The 25,448-nt window shown below is 37.6% G+C and overlaps 1 protein-coding gene and 1 pseudogene across 22 annotated transcripts in view; one reads left to right on the top strand and one right to left on the bottom strand.

Moving 5' to 3' along the window:
- Positions 1–25,448, top strand: part of DST (dystonin) — a 510,899-nt gene that overhangs the window by 161,626 nt on the left and 323,825 nt on the right. The window lies entirely within an intron of this gene.
- Positions 16,453–16,830, bottom strand: LOC121029612 (40S ribosomal protein S29-like; annotated as a pseudogene).

The raw sequence follows: 25,448 nt of genomic DNA, 5'->3' as shown, positions 1-25,448 counted from the left end.
GGTATCCTACAGTTCTAGAGGTCAGAAGTCCAAAATAGGTCTTAGAGGTTAAAATCAGACTGTCAGCAAAACTATTCTTCTAGATGTTGTAGGGGAGAGAATCTGTTTCCTTGCCTTTTCTGGCTTCTAGAAAGTGCCCTCATTCTGTGGCTCATGGCCACATCACTTACACTTCTGTTTCTTTGTCACATCTTCTCTTACTCTGATCTTCCTGCTTTCTTCTTACGAAGACTCTTGTGATTATATTGGACCTAGCTGGATGATCCAGGATAGTCTCTTTACCTTAGGATCCTTAACTTAATCACAATGGCACTGTCCCTTTTGCCATGTAAAGTAAGGTATTTACAGGTTCTGCAAGATTAAGATGTGGGTATTATTGGGGGACTTTTATTCTGCCTGCCACAGAAAGTTTTAGAAGTTTCTGGTAAAATACCAGATAGCATAACTTTTCCTATATTAGTTGATCATAATGGAGACCAGAGGTGATGTCCAGTAACCTTTAGAAAAATCATCATGATTACCTTTAACACAAAAATATTTAATAAAAATAAAATATGATAAGTTTGGCTAATTTGTATTATGCTGTTTTGAGTAAGAATGGGGGCAAATAGTCAAAGGAAATATGACTTCATTTCTTGCCATAGAGGTTAGTAATAAAATACTGTTGCTATTGAAAAAAAAATAAAACCGAATGTTTATCTCATAGTACTTCATCAAAAGTCTCATTTTCTCAAATTGTTTTTCGGATATCCAACCTGCAATATAAACAATATAATTTGTTTTCTTCTGAAAAGAAAAATAAAATCAAATGTCCCTTAGATTCACTTGGAAAGGCTATGCTGTTTTCTCAGTTGGTTTAAACTGTGAAGTTGCCTTTAAAAATAAATTCTTCATCCAAGGAAATGATTAGATCAGTAAGGTTACCTGAAGAGAAGTATCTTTAGAAAGGGAGATGCCAAAGTGAAAAGTAATAGTCCTCTTTGAAATTTTCTTATAAGTACTTTTTAGGCGGCGGCGGCGGCAGCTTCTTCTTTTTCTTCTTCTTTTTCTTCTTCTTCTTCTTCTTCTTCTTCTTCTTCTTCTTCTTCTTCTTTTGTTTTCTCATTGTTTTTCAGTATCTAATTCCTTTTTTTTTTTCTAGTGGCTTAAGACAACACCCATTTTTTGTCTCAATTTCCATGGGTCAGAAGTCCAGACATTGCTTGGTGATGAGTTCTCTGCACAGGATCTCACAAGGCTGAATTTGTACTTGGTTTTTAGAACAGTGTGGAATTAGAAGTAAGCAGAGACCACAAAGATCTTGGTAGGACAGAATTAAAAAAATTTTATATGAACATTATTTCTGACAAGCTACACTGTATATATAGTGTAAAGACCTTGGAGAGTATATAAAAAAAGCAAAAAAGAAGTGTCTGGTTAGAACAGCTTCCAGAGTGCCTGGGTGGCTCAGTCCGTTCAGTGTCCGACTTCAGCTCAGATCAGGATCTAATGGTTCTTGAGTTCGAGCCCTGAGTCAGAGTCTGTGCTGATGGGTTGGAGCCTGCTTCGGATTCTGTGTCTCCCTCTCTCTGCCCCCCCACCCGCCCTTTCTGTCTCCCCAAAATGAATAAACCTTAAAAAGTTTCTTGGGCGCCTGGGTGGCTCAGTCAGTTAAGCGTCCAGCTCTTGATTTCAGCTCAGGTCATGATCTCATGGTTCATGGATCCAGCCCTGCCTTGGGCTCTGCGCTAACAGTGTGGAGCCTGCTTGGGATTCTCTTTCCCGTTCTCTATCTACCTGTCTCCCAGCCCTCAAAAATAAATAAATAAACTTAAAAAAAGTTTCTCTTTCTATCTGAAATATATGAAATTTGAAATTAAGGGAGGCATAGATTGATCAGGCTTGGACCTTTGAGCCTCATTGAGTGTTTCCTGCTTACTGTCACCACCACAGCCCTGCAAGAGAATAGGGGATTCCTTTTGTACTGTTTTTTCATAGATAAGGTCTGTTAATAATCTTCCAGGATGCTTATAATGAGCAAGCAGAGCAATTACAGTAGAGTGCTATTGCTATGCAGTTGAACCATAGGCCTATAATAATACTTGAGGGACGAAGATAAGTTTCCTTGCACATGCCATAGCTCTTGGGTGCCTGGCTAACTCTGTGTACTTGCCTGAGTCTATAAATGGTGCAGCCTCCTCTCCTTGAAAGTGGGACATGTATAATAAAGGAGCGGTAGAAACACAGGTCTCCCTGTTCTTCTGAGGGAGTATCAAATGACTTTTTGCATTAGGTTGATTTTTACAGGAAGCTGAAAAATACCAGGTAAGCAGTTTCCCAAGGTTTGTAAATTTTTGTCAGTTCATTAACACCTTACACCCTGTGACTTTGGGTTCATCTCATGCTTTGGAACCGAATTCATTAAATAGGGGTATAAAACTGGAACTAAGCCAGCAGTCAGGGAGAGAGGGGTGGGACTGTGACGTTAATGAGATTGGGGGCATATTCCTTTGTGTTATTTATTTTCCTATCTTAAAGTTGTCCTTTGGTCAAAACGCAGGGATTCCTTGTATAGACATTTTATTGTTAGAAACCCCTAAGTTCTTATGTAAAGCAGAGGAAGAAAGGAAAGTTAAATAAATTATTCAGTCTTAACTTTGTTCATAGCTGGGGAATGTGGCCATAAACTTCCACTGTTTTATTATCAAATACCTAAATTATGTGGAATAATCACTGTGGCCTAAATGTCCGTATCTATCTAGATTTAGCAGATATTTGTAAGAGTAGATTATACTACATTTTATATAATTTTGCAGAGTTTTTTTTTATTGAAATATAATTGAAAATACTGTTTGGGCCATCATTGGTTGAAGTGTTTAAATTGGAAAAAGTGGGAAATCAGATGTTTACAATATTTTATAATTAACTTTCAGGATTAGCTGTTTAGTTTAACCTCATTTGTACTCCTGTTGTCCTCTGAAATGGCCTCAAGCTCCAAATTTGGGAGAGCAGAGGTGCTGGGATTTAGGCTTCAGAGGTATCTTCTCCCCTTTGTGGTGATCGTTTTTAAAGGCACATGCACAGACCTTTCACCCAGTTCTCAAAGTGGAACACTTCCACTGTGCTATAAAAATTTCCTGAATTGGTCAAACTTCTTTGGCAAACTCATGCCGGGTAAATACCGTGCTTAATTAATTTGGCCAGCATAGACACCATCTACTAAAGATGTCTTGTCCTGTAAAAATGTAATGAGTATTAAACACACCAATTTTAGCTTTGAATTTTTATACCTTGGTGTAATGGGTAAAACTATGGCTAAGATGAAAACAAGTCATATATGTTATAAGGGGCTGTGTGCATTGGCCTTATTTGTGGATACATGTTCTGTTCTACCTTATTCTCCTCCCCACCTCTCCCTTTTACGCCAGCATTTCTACGCAATTCTTTACTGGCCAGGTACTGTTGTAAATGCTTTATGTATGTTAAGTTAATCCGCATAACGGCCCCAGGAGGTCATTTTACAGATGAGGAGATGGGTGCACAGAGAGGGTAAGTGACTTACCCAAGATGACACAGGAATTGTAGTGAGCAGCAGGGCTGTGATTCCAGTGCAGGCTCTTTGCCTATGGAGTCTGTACTCGTCATCTCCCACCTGCACTACGCTGTCTTTACCACAGTCCCATTTCTCATTTATGGTATCTGGCTGTAATCTTACAAGTAACTTCAGTTCATCTTTGCGATGTACATGGTGAATGTACCAGTGAACAAATAGTAAAACCCTTTAGCATGTGCTTTGCCTCTGACTATTTTTGTTCAATAATATTTTGATTGAGCAATTATACTTCTAAAATATCATGAGACACCTTGACCAAAATATATTTCTAGAATCAGCTTTGGAGTCCAGTCCTCTCCTCAGCTGGCAAATGTCTTAAGAGAATTTTTTGATATTTCTATTGTACAGTGCAATTAGGTTTTCTTTCTCTGAAAGCACAGCTGTAACTATTGTTGTGACAAATGTTGTTGGAGAAAACTGCTGTGTTGCAAACAGGGTTGAAGAGATAGGCTTCAATTAAGTGTTTTCTTTGGTCTGTCATAGACTGAATAGGAGGTCAAATCCTGCTCTGAAGGACTGTTAGCAGCAGGTGCTATTTCTGTCACCAGGATGGTCTCTGCTGATTTTTAATTCACTGACATCCCCAAATAGAAGCATTCTGTCATTCTCTCAATCCTTCGATTTGTGGAAGGATTTTGATCAAAGAGTGCTTTTTGCTTTTTATTTTTTTAGTGAGACACAACATCATATTTCATATAGAAAAACCTTGTGTAATAATAAAAATAAAATAGCTTATTTTCTTTGCTCATTTTTCACATACTTGAACATTATACTTTAAAAATGAAGTCCTATAGAAGCATACTCTCCCTATATAAACCTATTCATTTGTATAATACATAATAATGAGTAATTTCATTTTTGTGTGTTGGTACCATCGCAGTTATTGCATTCATATTCTTAAATCATTTTCTCTTTGGGAATCAACTTATTTTGAATTGATACAAAAAGCATGTTTATGCTCAGTGATTTTTTTTTTAAGTTTATTTTTATTTTGAGAGAGAGAGGAGGGGGGAGGGGCAGAGAGAGAGAGGGAGAGAGAGAATCACAAGCAGGTTCCGTGCTGTCAGCGCAGAGTTGATGTGGGGCGGGAACTCACAAACCATGAGATCATGACTTGAAATCCAGAGTTGGATGCTTAACCAACTGAGCCACCCAGGTTCCTCTAGGTTCAGTATTTTTTAAAAACGAGTAGTGAAAGATACTTATTTCATTTATTCTACTTGTAATCTGGTAAAAGATTGGTTGATAGAGGATAAAAGAACTGGGATTTTTTTAGTATTTGTAGTTCATTTAGGCAAATATATTAAGTAGCATAAGAATTAAATATATTAAAACAGAATTTTAAAAATATTTGTTTCTTAAATGAGTGGCTTGAATGAGTATAGTTATAGCAAGGGTTGTGTAAATATGTTATTCTCAGGTTTGAAGATAAACATGTGATTCTTTCAATTCACTGTTAATGGCGGAATTTGAGTTTTTGATAATTTGTCATATTTAAAACATTAATCCACTTTATTTAGCATAAATGTTTTAGAATATTAAAAGTTGTTTTTTGGCAAGTAGATATTAGGTTAGATTTGCCCTTTGAAAAATTTTGCATTTTATAGGGCCTACCTCAGTATATTTTCTCCTTTTGTGGAATACAGTTTATGTTTCAAGTTTATATTTTCTTCTACTTTTTAGACTTTTTTTCTGAAAAAAATTTAATTAGGCTTATTGGTAAATTCTCATCTTAATTAGGACTAGTTATGATCTTTTTCTTAAGCAGGTAAAACATTAAAAGAGTAAATTTTTAAAAGACTAGAAATAGTTTCAAACAAGCAGTTGAAAAGCCTAATTTAAAATTAAATAAACTGTTAAAAAGATATGCCTCCCACATCTGCTGAGAATTTTTGTTAGACTTCAGTCATTTGCCATAATCATTAAGCAGTGCAGCATGTTTGTTGTTTGCTTACCCAGGAGTTCGTGTTCCTCATCTCATCCATTTGTAGACAAGTGAATGTTTTCTTCTGTTTTCAGCACAGCCTTGACATTGACATCTCAGATTCTGACTTGTCCAAAAGGAGAAAGATCAGGTCACTTACTATGTTTACCTGGCAAAAGGGAAAATGAAGTTGACACACAGTTTCATTATCAGCTTGTAGAACACCCCTCCCCCCCATTTAAAATGAACAACAGTCAGTATCTAATTAACAAATGGATTTGTTTCAAAGTTTCTTTTTAGATAGGGTTTCAGTACCACATAGCATGTTTCCTTAATTGATACTCTAGGGAGCCAAGGTGTCTTTTGGTTTTACAACATCCTGTGGTTTCTGTGGGAAGAGTACATCCCCTAGTTCCTTTCAGAAAAATCAAACACCTGGATATAGCATGGGGAGAAGAGCTGGCTTTTCTCTGGATCCCTCCCTTGGGTCAGCTAAGATTTGGCTTCCTGTTTTATACCCCACCAGGGGCCTAATACTTCCTGCTTATCCCCCAGGTTGGGGCTTTCCCCCACGATGACAGCGCTGCCCCCAGCAGCTGCAGGGGAAGTCTGGACAGGGTCCCTTGTAAAGCTGAGGCTTTCCAGCCTGAGGGGGGCCTGCGTCCTTATACTTTTTAATGAAGACAATATGATGTAGCAGTAGGAATGAAACGTGGGGTCAGGAAGTACTTGGAGTTGACCTGAAATGGCTATTTCTTCACTGTAAGACCTTGGGTAAATCTCTTAACTTTTTGTTGTTGTTGTTGTTGTTGTGGTAGTAGTTTAGCATATCTGGTGAGTGGATTTTCTTGTTACTTTTGTTTTTATTTAAAAAATTTTTTTTAATGTTTACTTATTTTTGAAGGAGAGAGAGAGTGTGAGCATGGGGAGGGGATGGGGTGGAGGGAGGTGGGGTACCGAGAGAGAGGGAGACACAGAATCTGAAGCAGGCTCTGAGCTGTCAGCACAAATCCTGGCACGAGGCTTGAACTCACCGACCTTGAGATCATGACCTGGGCTGAAGTCTGGCACTTAACTGACTGAGCCATTCAGGTGCTGCCCCTGTACTAAGTTACTTTTAATGTTCTTTCCTGCTTTAACATTATATGCAATGATCATATATTTCTGAACGGGGATTACAAATGATTAGGTTCTTAAAAGATAGGAAAATAATTTTTTACATAGACCACACAAACATTTACCCATCACTGAATGCAAATTAGGATGTTTAGAGTTGCATAATTATGAATAACTGGCATTATAATCTGTTACTAATAAGATGCCACAGTGTCTGGTGGGCAAAATCATGTTGCATAGAAATATGATGTTAATATTACATATGTTTTTAGCAGACATACACGTTTTAGCTGCTTACTGAATATATAGGTTGTCATTCTTTTATTTTCTTCAACCTAACATTAAGTACAACTGGGAGACACACATACAAAAGTAAATTAATACTGATAAATAAAAATGGTATATTTTAAATTCCTAAAAAATTGCAAAATTTAATGGTTCATGAAATTTGTTATGTGAAAAGGAAGCAAAAAAAAGATTTTAAAAATTAAAAAAAATTTTTTAAATTTATTTTTGAGAGAGAAAGAGAGACAGAGTGTGAGCAGGGGAGAGGCAGAGAGAGAGGGAGACACAGAATCTGAAGCAGGCTCCACAGAGCTGTCAGCACAGAGCTTGACGTGGGGCTAGAACTCTCGAACTGTGGGATCATGACCTGAGCCGAAGTCAGACACTTACCGACTGAGCCATCCAGGTGCCCCTGGAAAAAAGATTTTTAAAAGTTAAAGTCTTGGAATTGAAAGTCTATCGAAAATCTGTCTCTTTTCTAGTCTTAGTTCAGGGTGGTAGACCTAACTGAGGCTTTCAGAATTTGCCACCGAGTGAGTCAGCACTGGGAACATTTACTGTGATTTTACCAGCTGTCCAAGTGGAAGATGGGAGGTTGTGTTAACTGTGTGCTGACACCAACCAACAGTCAATTTATATTTTAATTATTTGCATTTTTTCTTTCTTTCTTTCTTTTAAAAATTTTTAATGTTTACTTTTGGGAGAGAGAGACAGAGTGTGAGTGGGAGAGGGGCAGAGAGAGAGGGAGACACAGAATCTGAAGTAGGCTCCAGGCTCTGAGCTGTCAGCACAGAGCCCGACACGGGACTTGAATTCACAAACCGTGAGATCATCACCTGAGCCGAAGTCGGATGCTTAACTGACTGAGCCACCCAGGCACCCCTGCAATTTTTCTTTCAAGTAGAGCTATGAAGATAGTATACTGGAAGCTCTAGTTTGTTGGGTTTCTGATGTTTTATTACATAATAAATTAATTAAAGGGGGGCAATATTTTAAAATTTAATTTATGCTACCACCCAAATGGCTAGGTTGTGCAACAGGTTTGTTTAATATAGAATTGAAAGATCCCTAGACTCCTTTCAGACTGCACCCTCAGACCTCCATGAGAAAAGATGCATGGAGCCATCCAGAAGTTATGCTTCACTCAGGGAGGGGCAGTTGAAGTTTGTTCCCTGAGGCCAGCCCCATTCCAGGAATACTTGTGACTGATGGGACTGACTTGGAGGAGGAGAGATTGAGGGAATTTGGGGTGGGATGGTATCATGGAGCTTAAGGGAGAGCATAAAGGAGCAAATCTAGGGGCAAAAGCGGGATTAGTGCCTTTCAAGAGAGGGTGCGGAGATTTGGGCCAATAGCGTGGGTAGTCCTCACACACTCCTGCCTCCCAGCTGTTCCCTTTGCCATCAGATGCTGAGTGATTTGACATCACAGGCAGCCACAGAGGATGGTGGGCAATAGAGAAGGCTACACAGCGCCATGGGATCCACATTGCAGTCTGGCATCTGCTTCATGTTAGGCCTCATGCAACAAATTTGCCTACTAACCATTATTCAGAAATTACCGAAATCCTTATCACTGACTAATAAACACAGACTACTAGCAGGTGGTAGAAAATGTCCAGTTTCTATTATTAGATTGTGCTCCATCTGCTAATTGTAAAAATATCAGTGGTTCTTTTTTTTTAAACCTCTCAAATGAAGCATATTAAGGGAAAATGTACTGTAGAATATTTTTTTTTACTAGTTATGTGAAATGAGCTTAATTAGAGTAGCATTAATAAATAGAATGATGTTTCATGCTGATTCTCGTAACCACTAGTCCATAGTCCATAGTTTTCTATGTTAAACAAATGCTGGTTAGATGCAGTTGTGTATAATTTCATTATTTAATTTAGGAAATGATCACAAGATATTAGGTAAATGGTGGGCCATTTTTTTCCCTACTTGTCCATTATTAATGGACTTATCTTGTCCATTATCCTATATGATAATGGCAAACCTGCATTGTAAGGGTTTTTTTTTTTTTTCCTCAACTATATCAGATTTTGGTAACTTATATGACTCTGGTTTTCTTTGTTTTTATTTCAAACTGTTCATTTCTCTTTGTTCTTTTTGTTCTCAGACTTGCTGGAGCATTTAGCATCGAAGTCAACTATTACATATCTTTGTTCTTAGGATATTGACACCGACGTATTTAAGAGTAAGGGGAAATCATGCCTGTAACTTTCTCTCAAATGGTTTAAAAATTTTATACACACACATACACATGTGTATATATAGATATAGATTAGGTAGATAGGTATAGATATAGATAGGAGGAGACAAAGAAAATATGGTAAAATGTTAACACTTAGGGGAATGTGAGTATACAGAAATTCTTTTATTATTTTTGCAACTTTTCTGTAAATGTGAAGTAATTTAAAAAAGAGTTGGGATGCCTGGGTGGCTCAAACTCTTGATTTCAGCTCAGGTCATGATCCCAGGGTCATGGGATTGAGCCCTGCATTGGGCTCCACGTTGAGTGTGGAGCCTGCTTGAGATTCTCTCTCTGCCCCTCTCACTTGGGCTCTCTCTAAAATTAAAAATGATAATAATTTTAAAATGTATTTAAAATTAACCATTTCAGTAGACTGAAGCAAAATGTATCTTTGGGGGAAAAAAATCAGTGTAGGAAATTTCAATTGATTTCTTAGAGCACCAGCTTGCAAAAGTACTATTCATTATAGATAAAAAAAAATAGATAGGAGACTTTACTGGGGTTTGAATGGGTAGTTTGGCAGTCATTGGGGTGTTACTTGGGTGAGGTTGCTGTAGCCCAGGATTTGGGTTTTAGTTTTTTTTTTTTAATTTTTTTTTAACGTTTATTTATTTTTGAGACAGAAAGAGACAGAGTATGAACGGGGGAGGGTCAGAGAGAGAGGGAGACACAGAATCTGAAACAGGCTCCAGGCTCTGAGCAGTCAGCACAGAGCCTGACGCGGGACTCGAACTCACGGACAGTGAGATCGTGACCTGAGCCAAAGTCGGACGCTTAACCGACTGAGCCACTCAGGCACCCCGGGTTTTAGTTTTTTAGGTGTAGAGACTACAGCCTTGTCTCCACTCAGGAAGACTGACCCGTTCCAGGTAAATGCACTCTCAGGACACTGATGTATAAATCAGGATGTCAGTTTATTAACATCCAGTGGAAAGAATGCAGTTGCCAAGTGGATTGGATATTCTTGCTAGATCGAAGACTAGTGCATTCCCCCTCTCCCCGGAGAAAAGCTACAGGAAAAGCCATGGTGTATATGGAAGTGGGGATGACATAGACCATTTTGAAGAGCAAACTTTTTTTATTTTGATGAAATCCACTTTTTCTGTTTTTTTTTTTTTTCTTGTGTGGTTCATGCTTTTGATGTCCTATTTGAGAAGTTTTTGCCTAACCCAAGATCATAAGGATTTTTAGGATCACAAAACTTGGAAAAAAATTAACATTAAATATTGCTGGGAAAATTAGTGCACAGATAAGAAGTAAAACAGGAATATAGAGAACATTAAGGTAGAAACCAAAATTTAATTTTACCTGCAAAAATATAGTAGCAAAAGTTGTTTATTCTACTAGTTATGAATCAGGCATGGGGAAAAAGTATTTTTATTTGTCAGGGTCTACTGATAATTATTATCATTAGATTAAAAGGCTTGCTCTAATAAGATCTGTAGAGGGTCTGTATTTGGTTTAATACAGTTATGATCCTCTCCTTTGTGAAAATGTATTTACTGGAGTTACTTCAGTGTGGTCATTAAGTACTATGCCTTCCGTGTTAATGTTTCTTGAGAAATGTACTATTGCAGTGGGTTTCAGGGAAATAAGTATTTAACTTTCTCAAATTTAAATTGTCAGGAGACACTGATAATATATTTTAAAGCCCCAGGATGTTGGGAATTTTTTTGGAGTAAGCAATACAATATTTCATGTATCTTGTTTTTAAATTGGTATATTAATGAGACATTTCAGTGCTGCCAAAACACTTATCTCTGTTTTCTGTGTAACTAGGGCCCAAACTACCTTAAAGTATTTTTTTTTAACATTTATTTTTCATGTTGTTTAATGACCCATTTTTGCAGAACTGAATTTGAAAGTAATTGCAATAACCTGATGTTGAGAATTTGGAAATTTTCTAAATCCTTCAGATTGCAGAGTCACAGATGATCTATATCTGGTTACCATCCATTTAATCTTTAAGAGAAAAAATAATTATAGTTAGAGCCCTTGGCATGTTTTACTACTTAATTACTGAGTATACATATATTAGTGTGGCCTGTGTCTTGATAACTTGATTTCATGAATGAAATCTAATTTAAAGATGTTCAGATTCATGCACTGAAGAAAACAACTTAATTGTAATAACTTGAAGATTGAATTTGGTCATGTGTTAGATACTCAAGACTTTAGGAGATTCCGTGAAATGGGATCACGGCCCTTGGCTTCAGCCCTTTGTGTTCATGTGATGGGAAAACCTTGCCTTGTTTCCTACACCATGATCCCCACTTTAGGAGAGTCGGTTACAAAGAAATTGTATCTGTGTTGTCCAGATTCCCCATGAACCACAGAAATTCCTGTGGCACTGCATGCTAGGGAGTTGTCTTAAAACTTTAATAGGAGGGTGACATCTTGGAATACTGTTAAACAATGTTTGAGCACTTGCTGTGTTAGAAGGAATGTGGACTTGCTGGCCAGCTTGGTCTGCCTGCTTGTAAGATCCATATTAGGGGCTGTATGAGATGGATTCTCTTCTCATAGCTTTCTGATGGGAAAGGGAGTTCTGCCTCTGGTTGTCAGGAAAATGGTTGGTGGAGATTCGATAATTATATCAAAAGAAAATGGCAGTGATGAATTTAAATAAAAGATGGTAGCACTCAGATTCAGTCCAAGACTATCTTATACATCCTTTATTATATTTTGCAGTCTCCTGAACACTTAAGAGACTGAAGGTATATTTAAGCAGTAGTGTTGCTATTATAGAGATTGAGGAAATTTTTAAAAAGCCTCCTTTAGAAAGCAAAGCAAGGTATCAACTAAGATTATAGGATGAATTTTAAAAGTAATTTCCAAAGGAATAGGCTATTTCCAAATAGTTAATGTCATTGTCCATGTTTTAAAGCCAATGGCAAATATGCCATAGTATTTTAAGAGCTCAAGGGTTTTATGACCTTGCTCTGCCAGTGTACCTAAGTTTTACTTTTCTTACCTGCAAAATATGGATAATATCCATTTACAGGAGTTTTTGAGGATGAAATGAGATGACGTATGTAAAGCAATTAGCTTAGGGCTTAGCACATAGTAAAAACACCCCCAAATGGCAGCTATTATTGCATAGATTTTCATGTCAGCTACAGTATTTTGGATCATTTGCCAGTATTGTACTGTATGATATTCTTACTATGCCTTGGACCTTCCTAAGTATAATGATTTTCCTCTTTTCAAATTGAATTTTGACCTTTTCAAAAGTCTGGAATTCACTGAAGACAAGGAAATATCCAATACTTCATGAATGGTGATGTTTATATTGGCTTGGCTGGAGGCCAGGTGGCAAACAGCATTCAAAAGCAGACATAAATTTTTTTCTTTAGAAGAGGCCACATGGTGCTCTTTCCCTGCATCAGGCTCCCATGGATATCAATGGGTGTTATGTGTGTAGAGCAAGGGAAAGGTCTTGCTCCTAAAAAGTAGAGCAATGTGCTATCTGAGATAAGTTAGTATGTTCCCATGAGCTCATGTGTGTCCTAAAAGATGTCTTTGTCTTGAGGTCCTTAGGGTCTGGCTAGCAGTGAAGAGTCAATATTTGGTATATTTTTCAGTGGTTGAGTGTTACTAGGATGTTCTGAGTTTGTCAAAAATCTAGTGGTATTAAAGTCCAAACAAAAATATTTATCAAAATCTTACATGCCTCTGCTTTGTTTAAGTGATATTTGCTGAATTTGTTCCTCTTACCAAATTTAAATGATTTATTTAAATATCTTTTCCCAAGAGTTTTAAGACAAATGGTACTTGAATCCATAAATTTAAGAACCTTTTTGCTCATAGTCTATGGACATCAGGAAATGTAATCCTTATATTTCTCATTATAATGTCACTGAGTTCATGTCATGATTCATTGTACTTAGAATGCTATTTTCAAACCTGTCTTCTGATTATTCCTTAAATATAAAATATAAACAGATTAATGAAAACACAATAAGTAAAACTGAGAGTGTTAAGAAAGTAGAAATCAGCAGGGTGCCTGGGTGGTTTAGTCGGTTAAGCATCCGACTTAGGCTCAGGTCATGATCTCGCCATTTGTGAGTTCGAGCCCTGGGTCCGTCAGGCTCTGTGTAACAGCTCAGAGCCTACAGCCTGCCTCGGATTCTGTGTCTCCTTCTCTCTCTGCCCTCCCCTGCTCGTGCTCGCTTGCTTGCTCTCTCGCTCTCTCTCAAAAACAAAAATAAAGACATAAAAAAAAAAAAAAACGAAATTAGGAATCAGCTTTCGTTTCTCCCTTAAGGTTTATTATGTGACATGTCTTTAAGATTAGAACACTTAGTAAGTTTCATGTCATTTCTTTTCACTCATCATCATCGCTATGATTCTTTTTCCCAAGAGTTTTTCAACAGTTTTATATGTAGAAACCCTTTATGAATACGTCAAGAGTCTTTGGTTTCTCCATGTAGTTACAAAGATGAAGTTGCATGTTTTAGGGGAAAAGGAGGGTATTAGTTTTTTGTTAAGTTTATTTATTTATTTTTTTAGAGAGATGGTGAGAGCGTGCATGCAAGTAGGGGAGGGGCAGAGAGAGGGAGAGAGAATCCCAAGTAGGCTGGGCACCATCAGAGCAGAGCCTGATGTTGAGCTTGAACTCACGAACTGTGAGATCATGACCTGAGATCATAACCTGAATTAGGTGTTTAACCAACTGAGCCACCCTGGCACCCCAGGAGGGTTTTAATTTTTATCTGAACATTTTGTAAGAGGAGAACATTTCTGATCCGTGTCTAGCTTGTGAATAATACATATTAAGCAAATACATACTCCTGATATAGAAAACAAAGTTTTAAGGGCTTTTTTATATCATTATTTTATTAGATCTTCTCAGTAATGGTATTTTTTCACTTTACAGCAAAGTAAACGGAGTCTCAGTGAGTAAAATGATTTGCTTAAGTGTAGCAATTGACATTCCTTAAACAAGCTTCTCCCAAGTATAACTGAAAAATAGCCCTTGAGATGGGGAGATGGGACAACTAAAAAAATGCATTGTTTCACTCTGGATGTGGTCCTGGAGCAAAAAGAGGACTTTATGAAAAAACTAGTGAAATCCAAATGAAGTCTGGAGTTCAATTTTTAGAAAATGTGTAAAGAGTTAAAATTCTTTGGGGGCACACAGGACAAAATTTCTGAAGACAACTGAGCAGATGAAAATCTTGCATGTGTACAAGTAGATACAAGAGGTTTTTTCAAATCCTGTTGCTTTTAATAGAGAAATTTGGAAATAACCTAAATACCTGTCAATATTATAATGGATAAATAAGTGATTTTATAATTGGGCAGTGGGTACTACTATATATCAGTTAGAAAAATGAGCTAGAATTGTATCAACAGACTTAACTTTTAAAGTTAATTTCAGTGAGTATAGCAAACTATTAAAAAAACCCTTTTTTTGGAATATGTTTTTAAATACATTCTTTATTTAAACATGATAATATATGCACATGGTTACAAAATCAAACAGTACAGAAGGATTTGTAATGAAAATGAATAGTTTCAGCTCTGGAGTTCTTCCCTTTTCTTCCCTTGTCCTTAAATGCCATTTGGAATCATGTTTTAGTTTTTCTGGTGGCTACTTACGTGTCTCCAAATGAAATGTTTATATTGTTATTTTAAAAAATATGCTGTCTATAGACGTTCTATTTTTGTTGTGACAGATGAAGATGTACCTTGCTTATAGACTGCTTTTGTTTTTTATAATTTAGTCTTATTTTTTATTGGATCCGCTTTTAAATGGATCATTCTTGTAATTTAAAAGTGAAATAGTGGGGCGCCTGGGTGGCGCAGTCGGTTAAGCGTCCGACTTCAGCCAGGTCACGATCTCGCGGTCCGTGAGTTTGAGCCCCGCGTCAGGCTCTGGGCTGATGGCTCGGAGCCTGGAGCCTGTTTCCGATTCTGTGTCTCCCTCTCTCTCTGCCCCTCCCCCGTTCATGCTCTGTCTCACTCTGTCCCAAAAATAAATAAAAAACGTTGAAAAAAAAATTTAAAAGTGAAATAGTTCTATAAAACTTATTACAAGAACCAGCAGTCCCTTCCATAACCATTTATGCCCACCACCCCAACTATTGTTTGCACCTAGAGGCAAGTACTGTAGACTTTTGTCTGTTTTGGAATTTGAATTGTATCATTAAATAATAGATTTTTAGATTGCCTTATTGTTTTTTTGTTTTATGCATTGTATATTGGATTCTTTCTGTGGAGGGTGAGCATTTAACCCACTCTACCCTCTTCTGCCATCAGACACATCACACTCCCAATCCTGTCCTCCAGTGTAGTTGTGTCGTTCTTTTGTCCAGATCATTGTTGTGTGTTCACATTATTGTTTAGTAAATGCTATTTACACTGAGGGCACCGAGTAAAATATGATGACTTTTCTTTTCTTGTACAACTTCTTGTGTTCTCTGGAGTTAATAATTACCTTTCTTCTTTGCTTAGTTTTCTAGGGACTTATCACAAATCCATCCCCAGATTGCCCCCAGTTGTTAAAATTTTCTCTCAGTACGTTCAAATACATGAGGTATTTTATCTTTTTGTTTACTGTCCTCACAGAATTGTGGGAATCCATTCTGGATTGGTTGCCCTCTATCTCTGGGGCACTTACCCATCATTCTGGGGATACCGTTTGCCTGCCCCTGTGTTAGTTCCTTGTTTGCTGCATTCCATTCCTTCCTCTTCCTTGGTTTACAGCCTTCTTTTGGTGAACTACCTTTGTAAGTAGTATCCTGAGGAAAGATGCAGGGAACATAATCTTGTGAGAGCTCAGTGTTCTGGAAAAGTTTTTGGTATGTGCTTACACTTAATTGCTACTGTCTAGATTCAGAATAAATTTTCCTTCAGAATTTTGAAAGTGCTGACATGTTATCTTTTGGACTTTTCATTATTGCTGTTAAAAAATCTCAAAATTGTTCTCCCTCCTTCTCTCTCTCTGTTTTTCCTTAGCTTCAGGGCAAATTTAGGATGGTGGTTCGCAGTCCTGGCTGCACTTTAGAATCATTTGGGAACTTAAACCAAATCTTAGTATGAGAGATTTTGAGGTAGTTGTTCTGGACGGGAGCCAAAACATGGTAATTCAAATATGCAGCCAAGGCTGAGACTATTTCAAGATCTTTTTCTCCAATATGCTAAAATTTCATGATGATATGTTGTGACGTGGGTCTCTTTTCATCCATCGAGCTACACACTTGATTGTCCCATCAATATGGAGACTTACATCCTTTAATTTTGGAAGTTGTTTTTTCACATTAGAGTACTTAACAATTAAAGTATTTTTATTTGACGTACAATGAGTTAGCATTAAGGCAGGTATCTTGGATATCTGTACTTCAGGTAGATCTCTTAGAAGACCCATTCAAGGAAATTCACTTAATCCACCTTAAAGAAGCCCATATCCTTCACATACTGATGGAAACACTGGCAGTACATATTGAGGCTGTATTTCTGGATCAGATTGTGCTAGTTTGAGCAGACACAGTGAGAACGAGATCCCTGGCCAGATATCCTCGGATGGCCCGAACAGAGCTTCTGATGACCCATCTTGCAGTCTCAGATGCAAGAAGGCAAAAGGAATTTTGGGAAGTTTTTTATTTCCTTTTCTCTTCTCAAGTTCCCCTGTTGTATTGTTTGTAGGTCCTCTGCTTGTCTCTTTTATTTTCTGTAGTTTATTCCTGTTGTTTTGGTTTCTGAGTGATTTCCTCAGTTTGACCTTTCAATCCTTCCACTGAAATTTTTCGTTTCTGTTCTTCTTTTCCAAGAATTCATTTTTTATGGACTTCCATTCGCCCCCTGACTCCGATCTTTATTGAGATAAAATTGACATATATCCTTGTGTAAGTTTAAGTTATACAATGTGATGATTTGATATATGTACATATTGTGAAGTGATTACCACAATAAGGTTAGTTAATACATCCTTCAGTTCACATAGTTAGCATGTTCTTTTTTGTGATGACAACATTTAAAATTTACTCATTTAGCAACCTTCAAGTATGAAACATAGTATTAGCTATAGCCACCATGCTGCTTACTCATTTTTCTATTGAAAGTTTGTAACCTTTTGACCAATATCTCCCCATTTCCTCAACTCCCTGGCAACCATTCAGTCTACTCTCTGTTTCTGTTGAGTTAGGTTCTTTTCTTCTTTTCTTTTTTAAATGTTTTTATTTATTTTTGAGACAGAGAGAGACAGAGCATGAGTGGGGAAGGGGCAGAGAAAGAGGGGGACACAGAATCTGAAATAGGCTCCAGGCTCTGAGCTGTCAGCACAGAGCCCGACACGAGGCTCGAACCCACGGACCGTGAGATCATGACCTGAGCTGAAGTCCAAGTCAGATGCTCAACTGACTGAGCCACCCAGGTGCCCCGAGTTAGGTTATTTTAGACTCCACATATAAGTAAGATCATACATTTGTGTTTGCCTGCCTCATTTTACTTGGCATAATGCTCTCAAGGTTCATACGTGTTGTTGCAAATGGCGCTCAACCCAATGACCCTGGGATCACATCATGAGCCGAAATCAAGAGTCGGATACACAACTGACCGAACCACCCAGGCACCCCTGCTCTAAGTTAATTTTTTAAAAATCTGTTACTTGTTTTAGTCCCCTCCTTTAACATTCAAATCTTTCCTCAGAAGTTTTCCTTGGCTGCCTGCTTACTCATGTTTAAAAGCTGACTGTGGAGGCTCTGGCTGTGTGATAGACTTGTCAGTCTTAGCCTTTACTGTGGAATAATCTGCCTGGGCCATTGTGCTGCGGGGAACCTTGCTATCAGTGTCTCAAGGTCCTCTGTCAGGGGCTGGTCAGATTCCGCAGAGAATAATGCTTTCAACTCCAGCTGAAGGAACTGAGTGGGCAGGAGATGGTTGGAAGCTGTTCGTTTTTAGTATATGAACTCATACTTAGTCTCCTGTCTTATCTGTGTCTCGTCATGCAGATTAGAGACCCTGTCTCTGTTTCACTCTCTCCAGACAATAAATCTCGCCTTTTGGGGGTTGGGAAATCATCTGAGGGAGGTAAATCTGCTTCTTACACCTTGCCCATCTGTTTCAAGTCCCACCTCCACCGTAATTTCCAAGGTTACCTGATACCATGAATTTCTGGTGTGGTTTTTGGGAGTTTCAAGGTATGAATCAGGTTCGTTCTCTCAGCTTTCCTCAGGACTGGCTTAGGATTCAGTTCTCTGTTAGTTCAGGTACCACCAGTTCGTTTGCTTTCTAGCTCCCAAATTTTTTTTTTTAACAATTTCTTTTCCTTTCTCCTTGTTTTTGGGGTGTATCCTACAAACAGATCCAGTTACTGTCAGTGTAATGTGTTTTCAGCAGAGAGGGGAGGTAAGCTGTTAGTTCAATTTGACCTATTCAATCAGAAACAAGTAATGTGATTGTAAATGAAATATAAAGAGATAGTGAAAGGCTTTAGACTGTCATAATGATTCCATTTTGCATGTCAACTCTGAATTTCAGATTACTTGGTATATGTAATGTCTGCAGAGGTCTGGCAATAGCTGGTGTTTGCTGTTCTTTGGTGGAGGATCATGCTGTAATTAGTAGGACTGAAAGTTAAATTTGGAAAAGTTATTTAAAGTCTTCTGCTGCAATGCAGGTTGACAGCCTGTATTAAAATAAAATGTTTAGTTTAGAAACCTTAAAAACACTGTGTGGTTTCAAAAAATTAAAAAAAAAAAAAAAGGGGGACGCCTGGGTGGCTCAGTCAGTTAGGCGTCTGACTTCAGCTCAGGTCATGATCTTGCTGTCCGTGAGTTCAGGCCCGCGTAGGGCTCTGTGCTGACAGCTCATAGCCTGGAGCATGTTTTGGAGTTTGTGTCTCCCTCTCTCTCTCTGCCCCTCCCCCGCTCATGCTCTGTCTGTCTCTGAAAAATGAATAAACCTTAAAAAAAATTTTAAAAAACAAAACAACAAAAACATTGTGCAGTTTCAACGAAAGAGCTTGAATTATTGTCCTTAAATCAGTCATTGACTATATTAGGATTTTTAAACATTCTCTTTTCTCAATCTCATGTGTACCTCAACCAGATGTCACAAAGAATACTCATAGATTACAACTCCTATTTTTTCATTGTACATTTAAAGTATAGACTCTATAATGTAACAGTTCATTTTAAGACCTTTAGGGAATTGGTACAGGATCTTAAGGAACTTTTAATAAATACAATTTTGGGGGGGGCATTTTACTTATTATTACTCCTGTGTCAGGGGCAATGTGTACATTCTTCACTGCATATTTGTTCAAGTTTAGAAAGCGGGTCCTTTTTTTCTTTTTAAATATATGAAATTTATTGTCAAATTGGTTTCCATACAACACCTAGTGCTCATCCCAAAAGATGCCCTCTTCAGTACTCATCACCCACCCTCCCCTTCCTCCCACCCCCCATCAGCCCTTAGTTTGTTCTCAGTTTTTTAGAGTCTCTTATGCTTTGGCTCTCTCCCACTCTAACCTCACTCTCTCTCTCTCTTTTTTTTTTTCCTTCCCCTCCCCCATGGGTTTCTGTTAAGTTTCTCAGGATCCACCTAAGAGTGAAAACATACGGTATCTGTCTTTCTCTGTATGGCTTATTTCACTTAGCATAACACTCTCCATTTCTATCCACATTGCTACAAAAGGCCATATTTCATTCTTTCTCATTGCCACGTAGTACTCCATTGTGTATATAAACCACAATTTCTTTATCCATTCATCAGTGGATGGACATGTAGGCTCTTTCCATAAATTTGGCTATTGCTGAGCGTGCTGCTATGAACATTGGGGTACAAGTGCCCCTATGCATCAGTACTCCTGTATCCCTTGGGTAAATTCCTAGCAGTGCTACTGCTGGGTCATAGGGTAGGTCTATTTTTAATGTTTTGAGGAACCTCCACACTGTTTTCCAGAGCGGCTGCACCAGTTTGCATTCCCACCAACAGTGCAAGAGGGTTCCCATTTCTCCACATCCTCTCCAGTATCTATAGTCTCCTGATTTGTTCATTTTGGCCACTCTGACTGGCGTGACATGATATCTGAGTTTGGTTTTGATTTGTATTTCCCTGGTGAGGAGCAACGTTGAGCATCTTTTCATGTGCCTGTTGGCCATCTGGATGTCTTCTTTAGAGAAGTGTCTATTCATGTTTTCTGTCCATTTCTTCACTGGGTTATTTGTTTTTCGGGTGTGGAGTTTGGTGAGCTCTTTATAGATTTTGGACTAGCCCTTTGTCCGATATGTCATTTGCAAATATCTTTTCCCATTCCGTTGGTTGCCTTTTAGTTTTGTTGATTGTTTCCTTTGCTGTGCAGAAGCTTAGAAAGCAGGTCTTAAATCACAATGTATTTGCTGAAATGAGAATAAGCTAGATTTTTAATGTTTACACTAACCAGAAACCTTTTTTCTTTTTGCAAATGGTTTTTTTTTTAAGTTTATTTATTTATTTTGAGAGAGAGAGAGAGAGAGAGAGAGAGAGAGAGAGAGAGAGAATCCCAAGCAGGCTCTGCACTGTCATCGCAGAGCCTGATGTGGGGCTTGAGCTCATGAACCATGAGATCATAACCTGAGCTGAAATCGAGTCAGATGCTTAACCAACCAAGGCACCCCTGCAAATATTTTTCTCCTCTTCAAAGCATAGTGTTCTATCTCTGAACCTCTTTTGGTTGTTAGAATTCTTTGTGGGTAGATTGCTTTCCCTCCATTGTTTTATTTTGAAAAACTTAAAATCTGTAGAAAAATTGAAAGAATGTATACTGTGTATACCCTTCACCTAGGTTTACTGATTGCTAACATTTTGGTGTGCTGTCTCCTTACTTTTAATTTTTATTGAATCATTAAAAATTAAATTTATATGTGATGATACTTTGTCCCCAAATAATTATGTATGTATTCAGAATAAGGGCATTCTGTTACCTAATTGTGATACCATTTTCATCCCTAAGAAACTTGTCTATAATCTTATTTCCTAGATTTCTCCAACCTTTAGCTACCTAATTCTTTTCTATTCCTTAGGACTCCCAAGATCTAAATAAGGATCATATGTTGTATTGGTTAGTGTATATCTTTAGTCTCATTTATTCTAGAAAAGGTGCCTTCTTATCAATTGTCTTAGAATGTCCCACAGTCTGGTTTTTTTTTTTTTTTTTTTTTTAATCATTTCCTCATGTTTGGATTCAGGTTAAACATTTTTCACACAAATGTTGTAGAGGTGATAGGGTGTATTTCTTACTGGATTATATCAGGAGATACATGCCGGTATATCCCATTAAATCTGATCACTTAATTAAGGTGTTATCTGCCAGGTCTCCATTGTAATAATATCCTTTTTGGGTACTTTTTCTTTCTTATAATTAATGCATTATCTGTGAGTAGTTTGTACATATCCTCTTCCCCAGTAGCTTTTTACCCAATGATTAGGATCCTTGATCCTTGCCTGATTCAATTATCTAATAGTAAAAATTTCTTTCTCATTTATTAGCTGGCATTCTTCTGTAAAGAGTAGCTTTCCTTTGTCCCCTGTTGCCCCTGCCCCACTCCCTGTTTTTTTGTTTTTAAACTTCACTGTTGACTTATGTTTTCTTTTTTTATTGTGTGTTAGAATCCATTGCCATTGCTATTCTTTTGATGCTTGAATTGTCTAAAGTTGAACTAGTGGGAGTTCCTTGAAGCTGACTTCTGTGTCTTTTTACTACGTTCTTATTAATCTTTAAGCATTTCTTTGCTTTCTGGAATAACAAGATGTTTCAAGCTCACTTTGTGCTTTCCCTGCCCCAGATCTGGAATCAATTATTTCTCTAAGGAGTTCTAGTTTATTTCAGCGGGGCTTTGTATTTCATAATCAAGATTTGGACACTAGATGTGCTTAATGCTGCCTGGCCATCATTGTTTCTAGGTCCTTTTAATAGAAATAGTTAGGATATAGATGTCTATTTTACAAATCATAAATTTATTACTGATACTCACTATTCAAATCTAATACAATGGGACCCTTTACCTTCTCCCATTCTTTCTTCATGCTTCCCAGCAACATTCATATGTTTCCCCAATTGCTGTCTCCTACAGCATATATAAAATAGTGCATCAGTTACTGCACCTTATTCTTACCAATTTTACTTGGTTTCAGGGAAGAGAGATTTCACTCAGACTACTGGAAAAGGATTAAAGGATAAAGGATTTAGTGTGAGGGTACATTGTGGCCTTGGATATAAGGCAGCCTTTGGCTTGTTCTCTTGGCCTAGAATGGTTTTTCTTGTTAATTTTAGGTGTCTCTGCTTCTTATCTCTCACCTTAAACTTTCCCAAGTGTGGAAGAATTTATTAGGTTGATTATTAAGTAGCATTCCTGTTGGGCAGCTTCTGACCAAAGTACCTTTGGTACTATGGGCCAAGGGCAGGGAAATGGGCATTTTTTTTGTTGAAAGCATCTGGCTGCTTTCTTTTGTTTGGTCTTTGTAATCTTCGGGTACATTTAGGTTTCTTGGGCTAGTACAAACCTATTTTTATTATTTTATTTTTTAATGCATTATCAGACTCCTTCACCCAGGGATATGGTTAATGCTATGTTTTAAGCTCATGAGTAATTTAGAAAATAAGGTAATGAAACATGTTTTGTTTCTAACTTGCCAACTAGCACAATGTAGTTTCTTTCTGAACAAATTAAATACACAGGGCAGATATATTTAGTTACTGATGACATATTCTTAGACGTAGCCCAAAAAGAGGAAAAAGGTGTGTGTTCTCTGTAGATTTCTAAATGAGAAAGTGTCCAAAGTGTGTAAACTTGATGTTCTGAGAATAATGGTTTTTATCTGCCATAGGTGTTAGTGACAGAATTAACAAGAGAATTTGTAAGATGTAGCATAAAATAGTGAAAAGACTATAAGCTTTAAATTTTATAGACTTATTTTCCAAGTTTGGTGTGGCTTATTCAAATTTTTTGACATTGGGGGGCGCCTGGGTGGCTCAGTCGGTTGAGTGTCCGACTTCGGCTCAGGTCATGATCTCATGGTTTGTGGGTTTGAGCCCTGCATCGGGTTCTGGGCTGACAGCTCAGGGCCTGACGCCTGCTTTGGATTCTGTGTCTCCCTCTCTCTCTGCCCCTCCCCCACTCATGCTCTGTCTCTCTCTGCCTCTCAAAAATAAAGAAACGTAATAAAAAAATTAATAAAATTTTGTGACATTGGGTAAATGACTAATGCATTCTGAACCTTATTTTTTTCTCTTTTGTAAAACGGGCATCATAGCACCTACTGTCTGTCATAGTAGATAGTAAGTATAAGTGAGAAATCATAGGGATTGGACAAAAAAAAATATTTTTATTTTAACCTTCTGGCAAGTCAGAGATAACCAGCTCTGGAGAAATAATGGATTCCCAATGTTAGTAAGTGAAAGCATGGCCAGGAAGAGTAACAGGAGAGTCTCCAAGAAGTGTGATCTGAACACCCACGGAGCAGCCTGTGCATACGGAGAAATGAGGGAGTGTCTCTAGCTGGAGGTGGACTGCTGGAACTCCATCTGGTAGAGGCTGAAGCCTGATACCTTTTGAGGTCAGGCAAGGAAGAGTTCCTGTTCCCGGTAGTGACTCAGTGATTCCATGCTCAATATGAGAACTCTGGGGGCTGAGAGGGGGAAGGGATAGACTTTCCTGTCTCTTTCTCTACCATCCCTCACCCCCTGCCTCTGTAGGGTGAAGTTGTAAGCCATATAAAGTGGAATTATCTGCTCTTCTTAATAAAATAATTGGAATTCTTTGTGCCAAGGATTCCTAATAAAGGATTTTACTGTGTTTATAAATATTTGTAAATAAGCACAGTATTTTACATAGCAGCCCTAGTCATAATAGCTAGGAGTTGGAAGCAACCCAGATGTCCATTGATGGGCGAGTGGATAAACAAAATGTTGTTTGTACATGCAGTAGACTATTATTCAGCCTTAACAAGGTAGGAAATTCTGACACATTGTGCAGCATAGGTGGGTCTTGAGGACATTATGCTAAGTGAAATAAGCCAGTCACAAAAAGACAAATACTGTATGATAACACTTATATGTAGTATCTACACTAGTCAAATTCATAGAAACAGAAGGTAGAATGGCAGTTTCCAGGGATGGCAGGTGGAGGTGGAGGTGGGGGCAGGAACAGAATGGTTGTTTAATTGGTACGGAGTTTCAGTTTTGCAAGATGAAGAAGTTCTGGAGATTGGTTGTGCAACAATGGGAGTATACTTAATACTAACGAACTCATAGTTAAAAATGTTAAGATGGTAATTTTTATGTTACACAGTTTTTTTTTTTAACCATAGCAATAGATAAATAAATAAGCACAGTATTTAAACAGATACTGCTTATATAATAGAGATGTATTTGTGTGCTGTGTGTATGTATATATGTATACATATACACGCAGGTAGATACATTTCTATATATGTATGGTTATAAAATACAAATATTTAAAAATTAGATCTAAATGTGTTTCGTGTTGTGCTGTTTTATTTTTTTTTTTAATTTTTTTTCAACATTTATTTATTTTTGGGACAGAGAGAGAGAGAGCATGAACGGGGGAGGGGCAGAGAGAGAGGGAGACACAGAATCGGAAACAGGCTCTGAGCCATCAGCCCAGAGCCTGACACGGGGCTCGAACTCACGGACCGCGAGATCGTGACCTGGCTGAAGTCGGACGCTTAACCGACTGCGCCACCCAGGCGCCCTGTGTTGTGCTGTTTTAAATAATATCTCTGCTAATACTAAAAATGATATAGTCTTTTTGCAGGATAATGTATTTTTTCATGTTGACTGAAATTTCACTTGTAAGAATTTATTATAAGGGAAAATAAGCGTACACAAAGGGCTAACAAGGGTGTTGTTTATAGCACTGTATATAATAATGATAAAAAGTTGGGAACAAGTATAATTGTTTAATATTGGGGAATTGGTTAAATAGATTATGGTGCATCATCCATCATTTAACTGAAACAGAGTGTTATAGAAATGTATATTCATGTTGAAAAATACCTGGATGCTGTTAATACTTGAAAAAAAGTAGATTCTGTGTCTAAATGACAGAACTCAAGTTTCTTAACTCTGCATTCTTCTCCATAGTCACTATACAGAGAAGGTTTCTCTTGATTGTGCAAATAATCTCCAGTCCTTTTTTCAAGAGCTAGATACCAACTAATAGTGTATCTTGCACAATTATTTCATATGCTTTTGCTTCTCAAAATATTTGATGATGAAGAGTTTAATAGAGCATTTCTCTTTGTAACTGTCAAAATTAAATTTAAATG

The sequence above is a fragment of the Herpailurus yagouaroundi genome, unplaced genomic scaffold (genome assembly GCF_014898765.1).
Source record: "Herpailurus yagouaroundi ecotype Mexico unplaced genomic scaffold, PumYag 139, whole genome shotgun sequence".
Classification (NCBI taxonomy): domain Eukaryota; kingdom Metazoa; phylum Chordata; class Mammalia; order Carnivora; family Felidae; genus Herpailurus; species Herpailurus yagouaroundi.
Note: the sequence above shows the minus strand (reverse complement) of the source record. Positions and strands in the feature narration are given on the sequence as shown.